This window comes from Triticum dicoccoides, chromosome 1B (assembly GCF_002162155.2).
Source record: "Triticum dicoccoides isolate Atlit2015 ecotype Zavitan chromosome 1B, WEW_v2.0, whole genome shotgun sequence".
NCBI classification, from domain to species: Eukaryota; Viridiplantae; Streptophyta; class Magnoliopsida; order Poales; family Poaceae; genus Triticum; species Triticum dicoccoides.
The window spans coordinates 236,999,541-237,015,329 of record NC_041381.1 but is presented as its reverse complement, the minus strand read 5'-3'; positions in this window follow the sequence as shown (position 1 = coordinate 237,015,329).

Sequence of the window (15,789 nt, the reverse complement as noted above, 5' to 3'; positions counted from 1 at the left end):
TGCCCGGCACATCCCCAATATCCAAGAGACCTTATCAGATGCCCCCGAATGATTTGGAAGAGATCAAGAAGCAAATTAATGAGCTATTTCAAAAGGGATATATTCGGCCAAGCTCATCACCTTGGGGAGCCCCAGTTCTTTTTGAAGAGAAGAATGATGGAACCCTGAGAATGGTGGTGGATTACTGTTCGTTGAACAACATGACCATCAAGAACAAGTACCCTCTGCCGATGATTAATGACTTATTTGATCAGCTAGTTGGAGCCAAAGTATTCTCCAAAATCGATCTTCAATCAGGGTATCATCAGTTGAAGATCCGGGAAGAGGATATACCCAAAACAACTTTCACCTCCAGGTATAGTTTATATGAGTATACCGTCATGTCATTCGGGTTGACTAATGCCCCTGCATATTTTATGAGTATGATGAATAAGGTATTTATGGAATATCTGGACAAGTTTGTCGTGGTGTTCATCGATGACATATTGGTTTTCTCCAAGAGCGAGGAAGAGCATAAGGAACATTTGTGTCTAGTTCTGGAGAAACTCCGAGAACATCAGTTATATGCCAAGTTCAGCAAATGTGAATTTTCGTTGAAGGAAGTTGGATTCCAGGACATGTTATTTCAGGAGAAGGAATAGCAGTCGACCCCACCAAGGTTGATCAGTCACCAATTGGCAGTCACCCACCTCGGTCAAGGAGATCCGCAGTTTTCTCGGACTCGCAGGATAGTATCGGAGGTTTATTAAGAATTTCTCCAAGATTGCCAAGCCCATGACTGAGTTGTTGAAGAAAGTACCAAGTACATTTGGACCGAGGATTGTGAAGCCAGTTTCCAGGAATTGAAGAAACGATTGGTTACATGCCCAGTGCTAATTTTGCCGGACATACACAAGGATTACTAGGTATATTGTGAAGCTTCTCGTCAGGGATTCGGAGGAGTACTCATGCATGAAGGAAATGTTGTACCTTGTACCTCTAGACAGCTACGACCTCACGAGATGAATTACGCCACACATGATTTGGAGTTAGCAGCCGTAGTGAATGCACTCAAGACCTGGAGACATTTCCTTGTTGGAAACAATTGTGATGTTTACACGGATTATAAGAGCTTGAAGTATATCTTCACGCATAAGGAGTTGAACCTCAGACAGAGGAGATGGCTAGAGTTGATCAAGGACTTTCACATGAGATTGCATTACCACCCAGGAAAGGCTAATGTTGTAGCAGATGCCTTGAGCCATAAGAGTTATGTGAATACTCTTATAGCAGGAGGATTACCCTAGGAGTTAGTCGATGACCTCACAGATCTTCAACAGGAGATAGTTCCGAGAGGATATGTTGCAACAATGGAAGTTCAGTCCACTTTGGCCAAAAGAATTCACGAAGCCCAGAAGTCGGACAAGGAAATTGATGAGATAAAGAAAAGGATGAATGAAGTAAAAGCTAAAGGGTTCCGTAAGGATGAATACGGAGCTATATGGTTAAAGTATCGTATTTATGTGCCCATTGCTCCTGAACTCAGGAAGCTAATTCTTCAGGAGGAACATGATTCACCATACTCGATTCACCCAGGTAACATCAAGATGTCTCTGGATTTGAAATAAAGTTTTTGGTGGACAGGTATGAAGAAGGATATTGCCGAGTACGTAGCAGCATGCAATGTTTGCCAGCTAGTAAAGGCGGAACATCAGAAGCTAGCAGGGTTACTTCAACCTCTGTCGATTCCCGAGTGGAAATGGGAGAAACTTGGAATGGATTTTATCACAGGATTATCGAGGACCCGTTCAGGTTATGATTCCATCTAGCTAGTGGTTGATCGCTTGACCAAGGTAGCTCATTTCATTCCCGTGAAGACTACCTATACCAGCGCTAAGTTAGCCAAGATATACATGACCAGGATCGTATGTCTGCATGGTGTTCCAAGGAGTATCATGTCAGATAGAGGAACACAATTTACCTTAAAGTTTTGGAATCAGTTGCATGAAACTTTGGGTACGAGGCTGGAGTTCAGTACAACTTTTCATCTGCAAACAGATGGACAGACCGAGAGAGTCAACCAGATTCTAGAGGACATGTTGAGAGCTTGTGTGCTAGACTATGGGTCTACCTGGGATGATAATTTGCATACGCAGAGTTCTCGTACAATAACAACTATCAGACCAGTCTGAAGATGGCCCCTTTCGAAGGTCTATAGTGAAGGAGGTGCACAACACCATTGTTGTGGGATGGTGTTGGAGACCGAAAACTTTTTGGTCCCGATCTTATTAGAGACTCTGAAGAGAAGGTCAAGCTGATTCGAGATAGACTCAAGGTAGCTCAGTCGAGGCAGAAGAGTTATGCCAACAGTAAATGCAAGGAAGTAACGTAAGAAGTGGGAGACCGAGCATATCTCCGTGTGTCCCCACATCGTGGAATCAAGAGGTTTGGCGTTAAAGGAAAGTTGGCACCCAGGTTCATTGGCCCCTACAAAATCCTTGAATGTCGTGGAGAAGTTGCCTACAAGCTGGAATTACCGGAAGCATTGTCCGGAGTTCACGATGTCTTCCATGTTTCCCAGCTGAAGAAATGCCATGTTGAGATGGCCGATATTCCTTTGAGAGACACAGTGCCCCTAGAGGCCATACAACTCGACTTGATCTAACTTATGAGGACAAACCTGTCAGAATTCTTGAGACTGCGAACAGAGTTACCCGCAGCAAGATCATCAAGTTTTGCAAGGTTCTATGGAGTCATCATTCCGAGGATGAAGCCACTTGGGAGCGAGAAGAAGATCTCCGCGGAGATCACCTGCACCTATTTGCTAGCTAACCCTAATCTCGAGGGCGAGATTCATCTTAAGGTGGGTAGGTTTGTAACATCCCAAATTTACAATTTGGAATGTTTTACAATTATTAGCTAAGCATCTATGCATATTGTTTGAAATTGAGTGGCATTTGAAATTCCAGAGGCATTTGAGTTCTTTTTTCTTAAATTGAATTTGAATTGGCAACTGAAATTTATTCCATTAATACCTGACAAATACTTGAGCAAAAGTATGAGAGGACTAAAAATGACACTGCAACAAAATGTCAAAAGAAACTATTACCAAAAAGTTTGAATTCAAATTTGAATTTTATTTGGGATTTTCAGAAGAAAAAAAATTAGTTTCTGTTTTGCCTGTGGGAAAATGTTCAAGTTGTAGGATTAATTCTTCTGAGTTTAGTAATATATATGTACTATATAAAAATATATTTTCTTAATTAGTTTTCCCCCCTGTCGTAATTCTAAAAAAGAGACTAAAAGCCCCCCTCCCGAGCTGGCCAGGCCGACGGCCCAGCTAGCGAGGCTGCAGCCCACCAGCGCGCCCGAGCCGGCAACCCAGCGCGTAGCGCCTGCACCCGAGAAACCCTTGCACCGGTCGCTTGTTCGCTCCCATCTCTCTCTCCCTCACTGACCCACCGGCCCCACCCTTGTCTTTCCCCTTGCGCACGACACGCTGCACCGGAGCATGCGCAGAGCGCACCCGAAAATGCATTCTTCTCGGGATCGCGATCCCGCGTTGCCCCCTCGCCCAAGACTGTGTCCTATAAATACCCCTCAGCCTTCTCTCTCAATCCCCCTAAAACCCTAGCCTAAAACTCACCACCGCCCACGCCCTCGCAAAACTGATCTCGCCGCCGCCACTTCTATTTGTCATTGTCTCCGTCACCGGTGAGCCACCCCCTTCCACCCAAGCTTGTCAGCCGAACCCTCCCATTGGTTCGCACCTCGCGAACATCTTCTTATTGTCCAGGAACGACCTGGGCCGCCACCTTGAGCATCACCCGCCGCTCACCGGAGCTGCAGAGCGCCCGACGCTCCACCACCTCGTCCCGCTCGCCTCCGACGCCCCTGAGCTCCACCAACTCCACCCCGACCCCGCCTCACTCCACTGCCTCGCCCCGACATCTCCGTCGTCGCCTCGGACCACCACAGTCACTGCACCATCGCCGCCCGAGCTGCCATTGTCCTCGCCATTGTTGCCACCTTCTATAAGTCACCGGAGTCGCTCCCCGCCATTTGATCTCCAACCTAAGGCTTAGATTAGAAGTAGCAAAGGGGTGCGGTTTTTAGCCTCAGATGGGTTTTGTTTCCCGGTTTATTTACGGTTTTGTATGGTTAGATCGAACCGTTCGGCTTTTCTGCTAGCCGCGGGCACGTTTTAGTTAGTTTTCGCCTGAGCGTTCGATAGGCCCAGTAGCGCCTGTTTTTTGTTTTTTTGTTTTAGTTTTAGTTCATGTTTTTAATAGAAATAGTTATGTTTTTGTAAAAGTTGTAACTCTTAGGTTGTTTATTATTTTTAGTTGTTTCGTTTTTTGTTAGTTTGCAAATTTCCTATAGTTTTGTAGAAAATAGGTTAGGTCATGTTTAAGTTTATAAAAATAGTTTTATATTAGTTTTAGTCAGATAAGTTTTTCTGCCATAATTTGAGTTAAGATTATTTTATTTTAGTGATTCTTTTTGTTATTGCTTAGTTTTGACATTGCCTAGCATTAGGAACTTGTTGGGGTATTTTTAGATTGTATTAAAATTAGGTTTAGTCGAAATCAAGCTTTTCTAGTTTTTTCAGCTTGCTACCGTTTCTGCTGTTCTAGTTATTATAGAATTTTATTTTGCTTATGTTATAATTTATCTTAGATTAGTTTCTGTAGTTACAGAGGGTGAACTTTTATTTACAGTAAAATAAAAAGTTTTATTTTATATTATTGCTAGTATTGTTTTAGGCATAATAGGAGTTCTATAATAGCTTTTGATGTGATTCTTTTTGCACCTAGTTTGTATGATGTTTTCCTTTCTGTTAGTTACCAAAGCCCTTGTTTAGGTTCTATTAAGAATAGTTTTAGTAGGATAAAACTATTTCTTAGTTGTTGCTTGAAGTGATGAAAACCTTGAATTGTTTTTCTTTGAGTTTTCCTTGGTTTTGGTTTGAGTCCTTGGGTGATTTACTTTATCCTTGTTATGCTATATAGTGGTATACTTATTTGTGCTACTGTTTGACTCGGTAGAATTCCCGGAGTGCAAGGCTTGCCATTTCGAGTCGCTAGTTTTTGAAGACCGTCAGCCATGCAAGTCATTTGATCATGTTTTACAATACTTATGATTTGGTTGCATTAGAATTATTCCTCCCCACCATGCATGCAGTAGGAGAATTTTAAGTTATGTTCTTTAACCTTGAATTTAGCGGAAATCTTCACCCGGCCACGAAGAGACGGATGGATACCCCATTGACCGGAAGCTTACCTGTGCAGCACAAGCCATTATGGGCTCTGGCTTGGTCGACCCTAGGCATGAGTCTGGCCTATGAGATGTAGAAGAACGGTAGGATTGGATGGGCACCGGCAGTGGCCCAGAGGAACTCTTGGAATGACCCTGTTTCGTTCGTCCCATCTTCAAACACCAGGCACTGCGAGGACTTAAAAGGAGGGAATGATTCTTGCGGGTAAAGTGCACAAGACTCTGCAGAGTGAAGACCTAATCGATTAGGCGTGTCCCCGGTTACAGACAATTTGAGCCTATGGAACTTGGAGTATTTCGGAAATCTCAACACCAAACTTAATAAATTAATTGAGGGGTTATTTAATAAATGGGAATGATACTTTGGTTGGCGGAACCATCTCAATTACAACCAACATTTTGTAGTAATTTGCAAACAAGTCCTTTAGTGTAGGAAAAAGTTGGCTTTTTGCCAAAAACATAAAACTTAGAGCCCCACAGCCAAATTGCATATAGTATTAGTAATTTTATTGTTATTCTCCCTTCATGACTTGCCAACATATTCAAAAATGCTGACCTACTCGGCTACAACGTCTTATGTTGTAGAGGAGTTTTCCGACCAGGAGTGAGGCTACGATCCACACCTGGCGATTGCCCTATGGAGTCGGATGGACTCCCTATTTGTCTATGCTTCCGCAGATTTATTTAGTTTATTTCTCATGAGTTGGCCTTCGACCAAATTTATTATGATGTAATAAAGACTCAATATGAGAATCATGTAATAAATTCAGGTGTGATTGAACTTTGAATCTTTTCATCAATGTATTGTGTGTGCCAGCATGATCTTGGGATGGTACAACTACACAGAGACTTGACCGATTTTGGGTCGGGTTGCTATATAGATGGATGACGATGTAGTTGCAAGAACTTGTATCACTATTTTCGAGATGATGACGAGAGACCACTTTGTGTTGGATGATGATTATGATGATGACATGATTTGATGCTATGACTACATTTATATGTGTATGATGCTAAATATTATTGTATAAAGCATGTTCATATAAAAAACAAATATGCAGAAAAAAGCTAATAAAACTAACAGTAGCGAGGGGAATAGAGTTAGCAGCAGCGCGCCCTTACCAGTAGCGCATCCTGAACTAAAGCGCTGCAGATATTAGCAGTAGCGTGTTGCCCAAAAGGCCGCTACTGCTGGCTATGTATGGCAGTAGCATCGGTTATCATGCGCTACTGATACATGTTAGCTGTAGCACCGTATCAATAGCGTGGCTCCCCATGCTACTGATACACCTAATACGCGCGCTACTGCTAGGCTTTTCCCTAGTAGTGAAAGCAGGAAAGGTACCTGTTGGTGCTGATGAACAGCGAAGGAGCGCCGTGATATCTGGACACGGTCAGGGTGATGCAGTGGCTGGAGTTGAGGATGCTGGAGATGATGGCGGCGGATCTCGGGCTGTGCTAGACGGCGCGAGGAGGAAGAAGAAGATGCGAGGGCAGGGGTACAAAGTGAAAAGGAGGACCCCCTGCCCCTATTTATAAGGAAGTGGATAGATGGCATGCGCGGGAATCGAGGAGGCCAAAAAATGATTATCTGGCTATGTGGACGCCTCAATTTTCGGGAGGTCCATTTAGATAAAGATCCGTTGAGATATCCCGGGCCTTGTGCGGAATTAATGCGCGTGACGTCATGGCGGGTTACTATGGTTCAGTGATGTGACGTCATGGTGGGTTATAGTGAATTGATAAAAGTTAATGAAAGAAGAATCTGCTAAGTCAAGTGATGAAGATTGATGTGAACCAATTCAAATCAACCTGGGGCCTAATGTTTGGGATATAACTCCTAGGTATGACCCACTAGGAGGGACCGGTCATGCCATCGGCGGCTTAAGCATGAAGTTGGCGGTTCATGGATCAAGCTTGTTAAAGGCCCAAGGCCCGGAAGCGACTCAAGGCCCAGAAAGATGAGCCACTGTATGTTTAACTTGTTGTGTAAGGAAAGCTTAGTTAGAAACCAAGCCGGTCACGTTTGTGTGAGCCGGTCAGGACTCTGTAAGCCACCGGGCACCAACCTGTATATAAAAGGGTGACCCGGCGGCGGGTTAACTGAAGAAAACAATCGATCGAGTACTAGGTCAAGCGTATTCACTCCCTAGTAATCGAAACACAAGCAATACCACCGAAAGCAGGAGTAGGCTTTTACCTCATTGAAGGGGCTGAACCTGGGTAGACTCTTCGTGTCCTTTGTCCCATTCAACCCCTTTAAGCTAACCTAGCTACGATGGCTCCACACCTAAGTCCTTTTGCTAGGGCATCTACCGTGTTAAATCCACGACAGTCTAGGTGCTCTAATATTACTTTTGTTAACCACAATTAAACTTCAGCATGTTCCTTTATCCTAACAGGAAAAGGTGGTTTCTCAATATAAACAATAGGCACAATTGGATCAACATTGTAAATGATAGTTTCATCTTTATGTATAACGGGTTCCTTAATCTTTTATTTAATAGGTGGATGATATTTAAACCACTACTCCTTAGGTAGATCTGAAGGAAATATGCCCTAGAGGTAATAATAAAGTTGTTATTTTATATTTCCTTATATCATGATAAATTTTTATTATTCATGCTAGAATTGTATTAACCGGAAACTTGATACATGTGTGGATACATAAACAAAACACCATGTCCCTAGTAAGCCTCTACTAGACTAGCTCGTTAATCAAAGATGGTTAAGTTTTCTAACCATAGACATGTGTTGTCATTTGATGAATGAGATCACATCATTAGGAGAATGATGTGATGGACAAGACCCAATCGTTAGCTTAGCATTATGATTGTTCAGTTTTATTGCTATTGCTTTCTTCATGTCAAATACATATTCCTTCGACTATGAGATTATGCAACTCCCAAATATCGGAGGAATTCCTTGTGGGCTATCAAAAGTCACAACGTAACTGTGTGATTATGAAGATGCTCTATAGGTATCTCCGAAGGTGTTTGTTGGGTTGGCATAGATCGAGATTAGGATTTGTCACTCCGAGTATCGAAGAGGTATCTCTGGGCCCTCTCGGTAATAAACATCATAAGAAGCTTTGCAAGCAAAGTGTCTAATGATTTTGTTACAGGATGATGTATTACGGAATGAGTAAAGAGACTTGCCAGTAACGAGATTGAATTAGGTATGAAGATACCGACGATCGAATCTCGGGCAAGTAACAACCGATGACAAAGGGAATAACGTATGTTTTCATAACGCTTCGACCAATTAAGATGTTCGTAGAATATGTGGGGGCCAATATGAGAATCCAGGTCCACTATTTGTTATTGACCGAAGAGGTGTCTCGGTCATGTCTACGTAGTTCTCGAACCTGTAGGGTCCGCACGCTTAACATTCGATGACGATATTATCTTTTATGAGTTATGTGATTTGGTGACCGAATTTTGTTCGGAGTCCCAGATGAGATCATAGACATGAATAGGAGTCTCGAAATGGTCAAGAGGTAAATATTTATTTATAGGACGATGGTATTCGGACACCGGAAGTGTTTCGGGAAGCACCTGGTACTTATCGGGTCACTGGAAGGGGTTCCAGGCACACCCGGCAAAAGATATGCGCCTTATGGGCCAAGAGGGGAAACGCACCAGCCACAAAGGGGCTGGTGCGCCCCCCATATGGGCTGGCCAAATTGGAGAAGGAAAGGAGAAGGAGGAAATAAAAAGGGGAATAGGATTCCCCCTTCCCCCTCTTCCCTTCCTACTCCGAATAGGAATAGGGGAGGAGGTTGGCCGAATTGGGAGAGGACCCCAAGTAGGATTCCTCCTACTTGGGGCGCCCGCTTGGTTGCCTCTCCTCTTCTCCAAACCATATATATGTATATGTGGGGAAGGGGGCGCCCACAACATGAAATAACAATTATTAGCCATGTGCGGCGCCCCCTCCACAGTTTACACCCCCGGTCATATTGTCGCGGTGCTTAGGCGAAGCCCTACACGGATCACTTCACCATCACTCTCACCACACCGTTGTGCTGACGGAACTCATCTACTTCCACGACCCCTTGCTAGATCAGGAGGGTGAGGAACATCATCGAGCTGAACGTGGCAGAACTCGGAGGTGCCGTACGTTCGGTACTTGATCGGTCGGAGCTAGAAGAAGTTCGACTACATCAACCGCGTTGTCTAACGCTTCCGCTTTCAGTCTACGAGGGTACGTGGACACACTCTCCCCATCTCATTGATATGCATCTCCTAGATATATCTTGCGTGAGCGTAGGAAATTTTTGAAATCACATGCTACGTTCCCCAATAGTGGTATTAGAGTCAGGTCTATGTGTCGATGATATGCACGAGTAGAACACAAAGAGTTGTGGGAAGTGATCGTCATACTGGTTACCACCAACGTCTTTTTTTGATTCGGCGGTATTGTTGGATGAAGCGGCCCGGACCAACCTTACATGACCACGTTCATGAGACCAGTTCCACCGACAGACAGACAACTAGTTTTGCATAAAGGTGGCTGGTGGGTGTCTGTTTCTCCTACTTTAGTTGAATCAAATTTGACCGCGGCCGGTCCTTGTTGAAGGTTAATACAGCAATTTTGATAAATCACCGTTGTGGTTTTGTGCTGTAGGTAAGAACGGCTCTTGCTAGAAGCCCATAGCAGCCACGTAAATCTTGCAACAACAAAGTAGAGGACGTCGAACTTGTTTTTGCAGGGCATGTGCTGATGTGATATGGTCAAGACATGATGTGATATATGTTATTGTATGAGATGATCATGTTTTGTAGAAGTTATCGGCAACTGACAGGAGCCTTATGGTTGTGTCTTTATTGTATGAAATGCAAACGCCATGTAATTGCTTTACTTTATCACTATGCAGTAGCGATAGTTGTAGAAGCAATAGTTGGCAAGACGACCACGATGCAACGATGGAGATCAAGGTGTCGAGCCAATGACAATGGAGATCATGATGATGCTTTGGAGATGGAGATCAAAAGCACAAGATGATGATGGCCATATCATGTCACATATTTTGATTGCATGTGATGTTTATCTTTATGCATCTTATTTTTCTTAGTACGACGGTGGCATTATAAGATGATCCCTTAACTAAAATTTCAAGGTATAAGTGTTCTCCCTGAGTATGCACCATTGCGATAGTTCTTCGTGCCGAGACACCACGTGATGATTAGGTGTGATAGGCTCTATGTTCACATACAATGGGTGCAAGACAGTTTTCCACATGCGGAATACTTGTGTTAAAATTGACGAGCCTAGCATGTACAGACATGGCCTCCGAACACTAGAGACCGAAAGGTCGAACGTAAATCATATAGTAGATATGATCAACATAGAGATGTTCACCATTGATGACTACTCCATCCACGTGATGATCGGACATGGTTTAGTTGATTTGGATCATGTATCATTTAGATGACTTGAGGGATGTCTATCTAAGTGGGAATTCTTAAGTAATTTGATTAATTGAACTCAATTTATCATGAACTTAGTCCTGATAGTATTTGCATATTATGTTGTAGATCAATAGCTTGCGATGTAGCTCCCCGTTTATTTTTGATATGTTCATAGAGAAAAATAAGTTGAAAGATGATAGTAGCAATGATGCATACTGGGTCTGTGATCTGAGGATTATCCTCATTGCTACATAGAAGAAATGTGTCCTTAATGCACCGCTAGGTGCCAGACCTATTGCAGGAGCTGATGCAGACGTTATGAACGTTTGGCAAGCTCGATATGATGACTACTTGATAGTTTAGTGCGCCATGCTTTACGACTTAGAATCGGGGCTTCAAAGACGTTTTGAATGCCACGGAGCATATGAGATGTTCCAAGAGCTGAAATTTGTATTTCAGACTCCTGCCCGTGTCGAGAGGTATGAGACCTTTGACAAATACTTTGCCTACAAGATGGAGGAGAATTGCTCAGCTAGTGAGCATGTGCTCAGAATGTCTGGGCACTACAGTCGCTTGAATCAAGTGGGAGTTATTTTTCCAGATAAGATTGTGATTGACAGATTTCTCTAGTCACTATCACCAAGCAACTAGAACTTCGTGATGAACTATAATGTGCAAGGGATAAGGAAAAAGATTCTTGAGCTCTTCGCGATGCTGAAATCGGCGAAGGTAGAAATCAAGAAAGAGCATCAAGTGTTGATGGTTAACAAGACCACTAGTTTGAAGGAAAATGGCAAAGGAAAAGAAAGGGAACTTCAAGAAGAATGACAAGCAAGTTGTCACTCCCATCAAGAAGCCCAAAGCTGGACCTAAGCCTGAAACTGAGTGCTTCTACTAGAAAGAAAATGGTTACTGGAAGCAGAACTACCCCAATTATTTGACGGATAAGAAGGATGGCAAAGTGAACAAAGGCATATTTGATATACATGTTATTGATGTGTACCTTACTAGAGATTGTAGTAGCGCCTAGGTATTTGATACCTGTTCGGTTGCTAAGATTAGTAACTCAAAATAGGAGTTGCGGAATAAATGGAGACTAGTTGAGGGTGAAGTGACGATGTGTGTTGGAAGTGCTTCCTAGATTGATATGATCATCATCGCACATTCCCTATACTTTCGGGATTAGTGTTGAACCTAAATAAATGTTATTTTGTGTTTGTGTTGAGCATGAACAAGATAGGATTGTGTTTATTGCAATACGGTTATTCATTTAAGACAGAGAATAATTGTTATTCTATTTACATGAATAAAACCTTCTATGGTCATACACCCAACATTAATGGTTTATTGAATCTCGATCATAGTGATACACATATTCATAATATTGATGCCAAAATATGCAAAGTTGAATGATAGTGCAACATACTTGTGGCACTGCCTTTTAGGTCATATTGATTTAGAGCGCATGAAGAAACTCCATGCAGATGGACTTTTGGAATCACTTGATTATGAATCATTTGATACTCACGAACCATGCCTCATGGGCAAGATGACTAAAACTCCATTCTCCAGAACAGTGGAGCGAGCCAATGACTTATTGAAAATAATACATACCGATGTATGCGGTCCGATAAGTCTTGAAGCTCGCGGCAGGTATCGTTATTTTCTGACATTCACATATGATTTGGGCAGATATGTGTATATCTAATTAATGAAACACAAGTCTAAAACATTTGAAAAGTTCAAAGAATTCTAGAGAGAAGTGGAGAATCATCATAACAAGAAAATAAATTTTTTATGATCTGATCGCAGAGGCGAATATTTGAGTTGCGAGTTTGGCCTTCATTTAAAACAATGTGGAATAGTTTCACAACTCACGCCACCTGGAACATCAGAGCGTAACGCTGTGTCCGAATGTCGTAACCGTTCTTCATTAGATATGGTACGATCTATGATGTCTCTTACCGATTTACCACTATTGTTTTGGGGTTATGCATTAGAGATAGCTGCTTTCACTTTAAATAGGGCACTGTCTAAATCCATTGAGACGACACTGTATCAACTATGGTTTGGCAATAAACCTAAGCTGTCGTTTCTTAAAATTTGGGGTTGCGACACTTATGTCAAAAGGCTTCAGCCTGATAAGCTCGAACCCAAATCATAGAAGTGTGTCTTCATAGGATACCCTAAGGAAACAATTGCTACACCTTCTACCATAGATCCAAAAGCGAGATCGTTTTTGCTAAGAATGGGTCCTTTCTGGAGAAGGAGTTTCTCTTGAAAGAAGTGAGTGGGAGGAAAGTAGAACTTGATGAGGTAAATGTACCTTCTCTCAATTTGGAAAATAGCTCATTCGAGAAATCCATTCCCGTGATGCGTACACCAACTAGAGAGGAAGCTAATTAATGATGATGATCATGAAACTTCAGATCAAGTTACTACCGAACCTCGTAGGTCAACTAGAACACGATCGACACCAGAGTGGTACGGTAATCCTGTTCTGGAAGTCATGTTACTTGATCATGGCGAACCTACAAACTATGAAGAAGCTATGATGAGCCCAGATTCCAACAGATGGCTTGAGGCCATGAAATCTGAGATAGGATCCATACATGAGAACAAAGTGTGTACTTTGGTGGATTTTCTTGATGATTGACAATCCATAGAGAATAAATGGATCTTCAAGAAGAAGACCAATGCTGATGGTAATGTTACTGTCTACAAAGCTCGACTTGTCGCAAAAAGGTTTTCGACAAGTTCAAGGAGTTGACTACAATGAGACTTTCTCACCCATAGCGATGCTTAAGTCTATCCAAATCATGTTAGCAATTGCTGCATTTTATGATTATGAAACCTGGCAAATGGACGTCAAAACTGCATTCCTTAATGGATTTCTAAAAGAAGAGTTGTATATGATGCAACCAGAAGGTTTTGTCAATCCTAAAGGTTCTAACAAAGTGTGCAAGCTCCAGCGATCCATCTATGGATTGGTGCAAGCATCTCGGAGTTGGAATATATGCTTTGATGAGGTGCTCAAATCATATTGTTTTATATAGACTTACGGTGAAGCCTGTATTTACAAGAATGTGAGTGGGAGCACTACAACATCTCTGATAAGTATATGTGGATGACATATTGTTGATCGCAAATGATGTATACTTTTCTAGAAAGCATAAAGGGTTGTTTGAAAGGAGTTTTTTCTCAATGAAAGACCTCAGTGAAGCTGCTTACATATTGGGCATCAAGATCTATAAAGATAGATCAAGACGCTTGATAAGACTTTCAATGAGTACATACCTTGACAAGATTTTGAAGGAGTTCAAAATGGATCAGTCAAAGAAGGAGTTCTTGCCTGTATTGTAAGGTGTGAAGTTGAGTAAAGACTCAAAACCCGACCACGGCAGAAGATAAAGGGAGAATGAAAGTCATTCCCTATGCCTCAGCCATAGGTTCTATAAAGTATGCCATGCTGTGTACCAAACCTGTTATGTACCTTGCCATGAGTTTGCCAAGGGGGTACAATAGTGATCCAGGAGTAGATTACTGGACAGCGGTCAAAATTATCCTTAGTTACCTTATAAAGGACTAAGGAAATGTTTCTCGGTTATGGAGGTGATAAAGAGTTCATCGTAAAAAGTTACGTTGATGCAAGCTTTGACACTGATCTAGATGACTCTAAGTCTCAATCTAGATACCTATTGAACGTGGGATCAATTAGCTAGAGTAGCTCCATGCAGAGCATTGTAGAAATAGAAATTTGCAAAATACATATGGATCTGAATGTGGCAGACTCATTGACTAAAGTTCTAGCAAAACATGATCACACCTTAGTACTCTTTGGCTATTAATCACATAGCGATGTGAACTAGATTATTGACTCTAGTAAACCCTTTGGGTGTTAGTCACATGGAGATGTGAACTATGGGTGTTTATCACATAAAGATGTAAACTATTGGTGTTAAATCACATGGCGATGTTAACTAGATTATTGACTCTAGTGCAAGTGGAGACTGAAGGAAATATGCCCTAGAGGCAATAATAAATTTGTTACTTTATATATCCTTATATCATGATAAATGTTTATTATTCATGCTAGAATTGTATTAACCAGAAACTTGATACATGTGTGGATACATAAACACAACACCATGTCCCTAGTAAGCCTCTACTAGACTAGCTCGTTAATCAAAGATGGTCAAGTTTCCCAACAATAGACATATGTTGTCATTTGATGAACGGTATCACATCATTAGGAGAATGATGTGATGGACAAGACCCATTCGTTAGCTTAGCATTATAATCGTTCAGCTTTATTGCTATTGCTTTCTTCATGTCAAATACATAATCCTTCTACTATGAGATTATGCAAATCCCGGATACCGGAGGAATGCCTTGTGTGCTATAAAACATCACAACATAACTGGGTGATTATACAGATGCTCTATAGGTATCTCTGAATGTGTTTGTTGAGTTGGCATAGATCGAGATTAGTATTTGCCACTCTGAGTATTGGAGAGGTATCTCTGGGCCCTCTCGGTAATACACATCATAAGAAGCCTTGCAAGCATAGTGACTAATGAGTTAGTTACAAGATGATGTATTACAGAACGAGTAAAGAGACTTGCCAATAATGAGATTGAACTAGGTATGAAGATACCAACGTCCGAATCTCGGGCAAGTAACATACCGACGAGAAAGGGAATAACGTATGTTGTCATAACGGTTCGACCAATAAAGATCTTCGTAGAATATGTGGGGGGCCAATATCAGCATCCAGGTTCCGCTATTGGTTATTGACCGGAGAGGTGTCTCGGTCATGTCTACATAGTTCTCGAACCCGTAGGGTCCGCACGCTTAACGTTTGATGATGATATTGTCTTTTATGAGTTATGTGATTTGGTGACCGAATGTTATTCGGAATCCCGGATGAGATCACGGACATGACTAGGAGTCCCGAAATGGTCAAGAGGTAAAGATTGATATATAGGATGATGGTATTTGCACACCGGAAGTGTTTCGGGAAGCACCGGGTACTTATCAGGTCACTGGAAGGGGTTCCAGGCACACCCGTCAAAAGATATGGGCCTTATGGGCCAAGAGGGGAAACGCACCATCCACA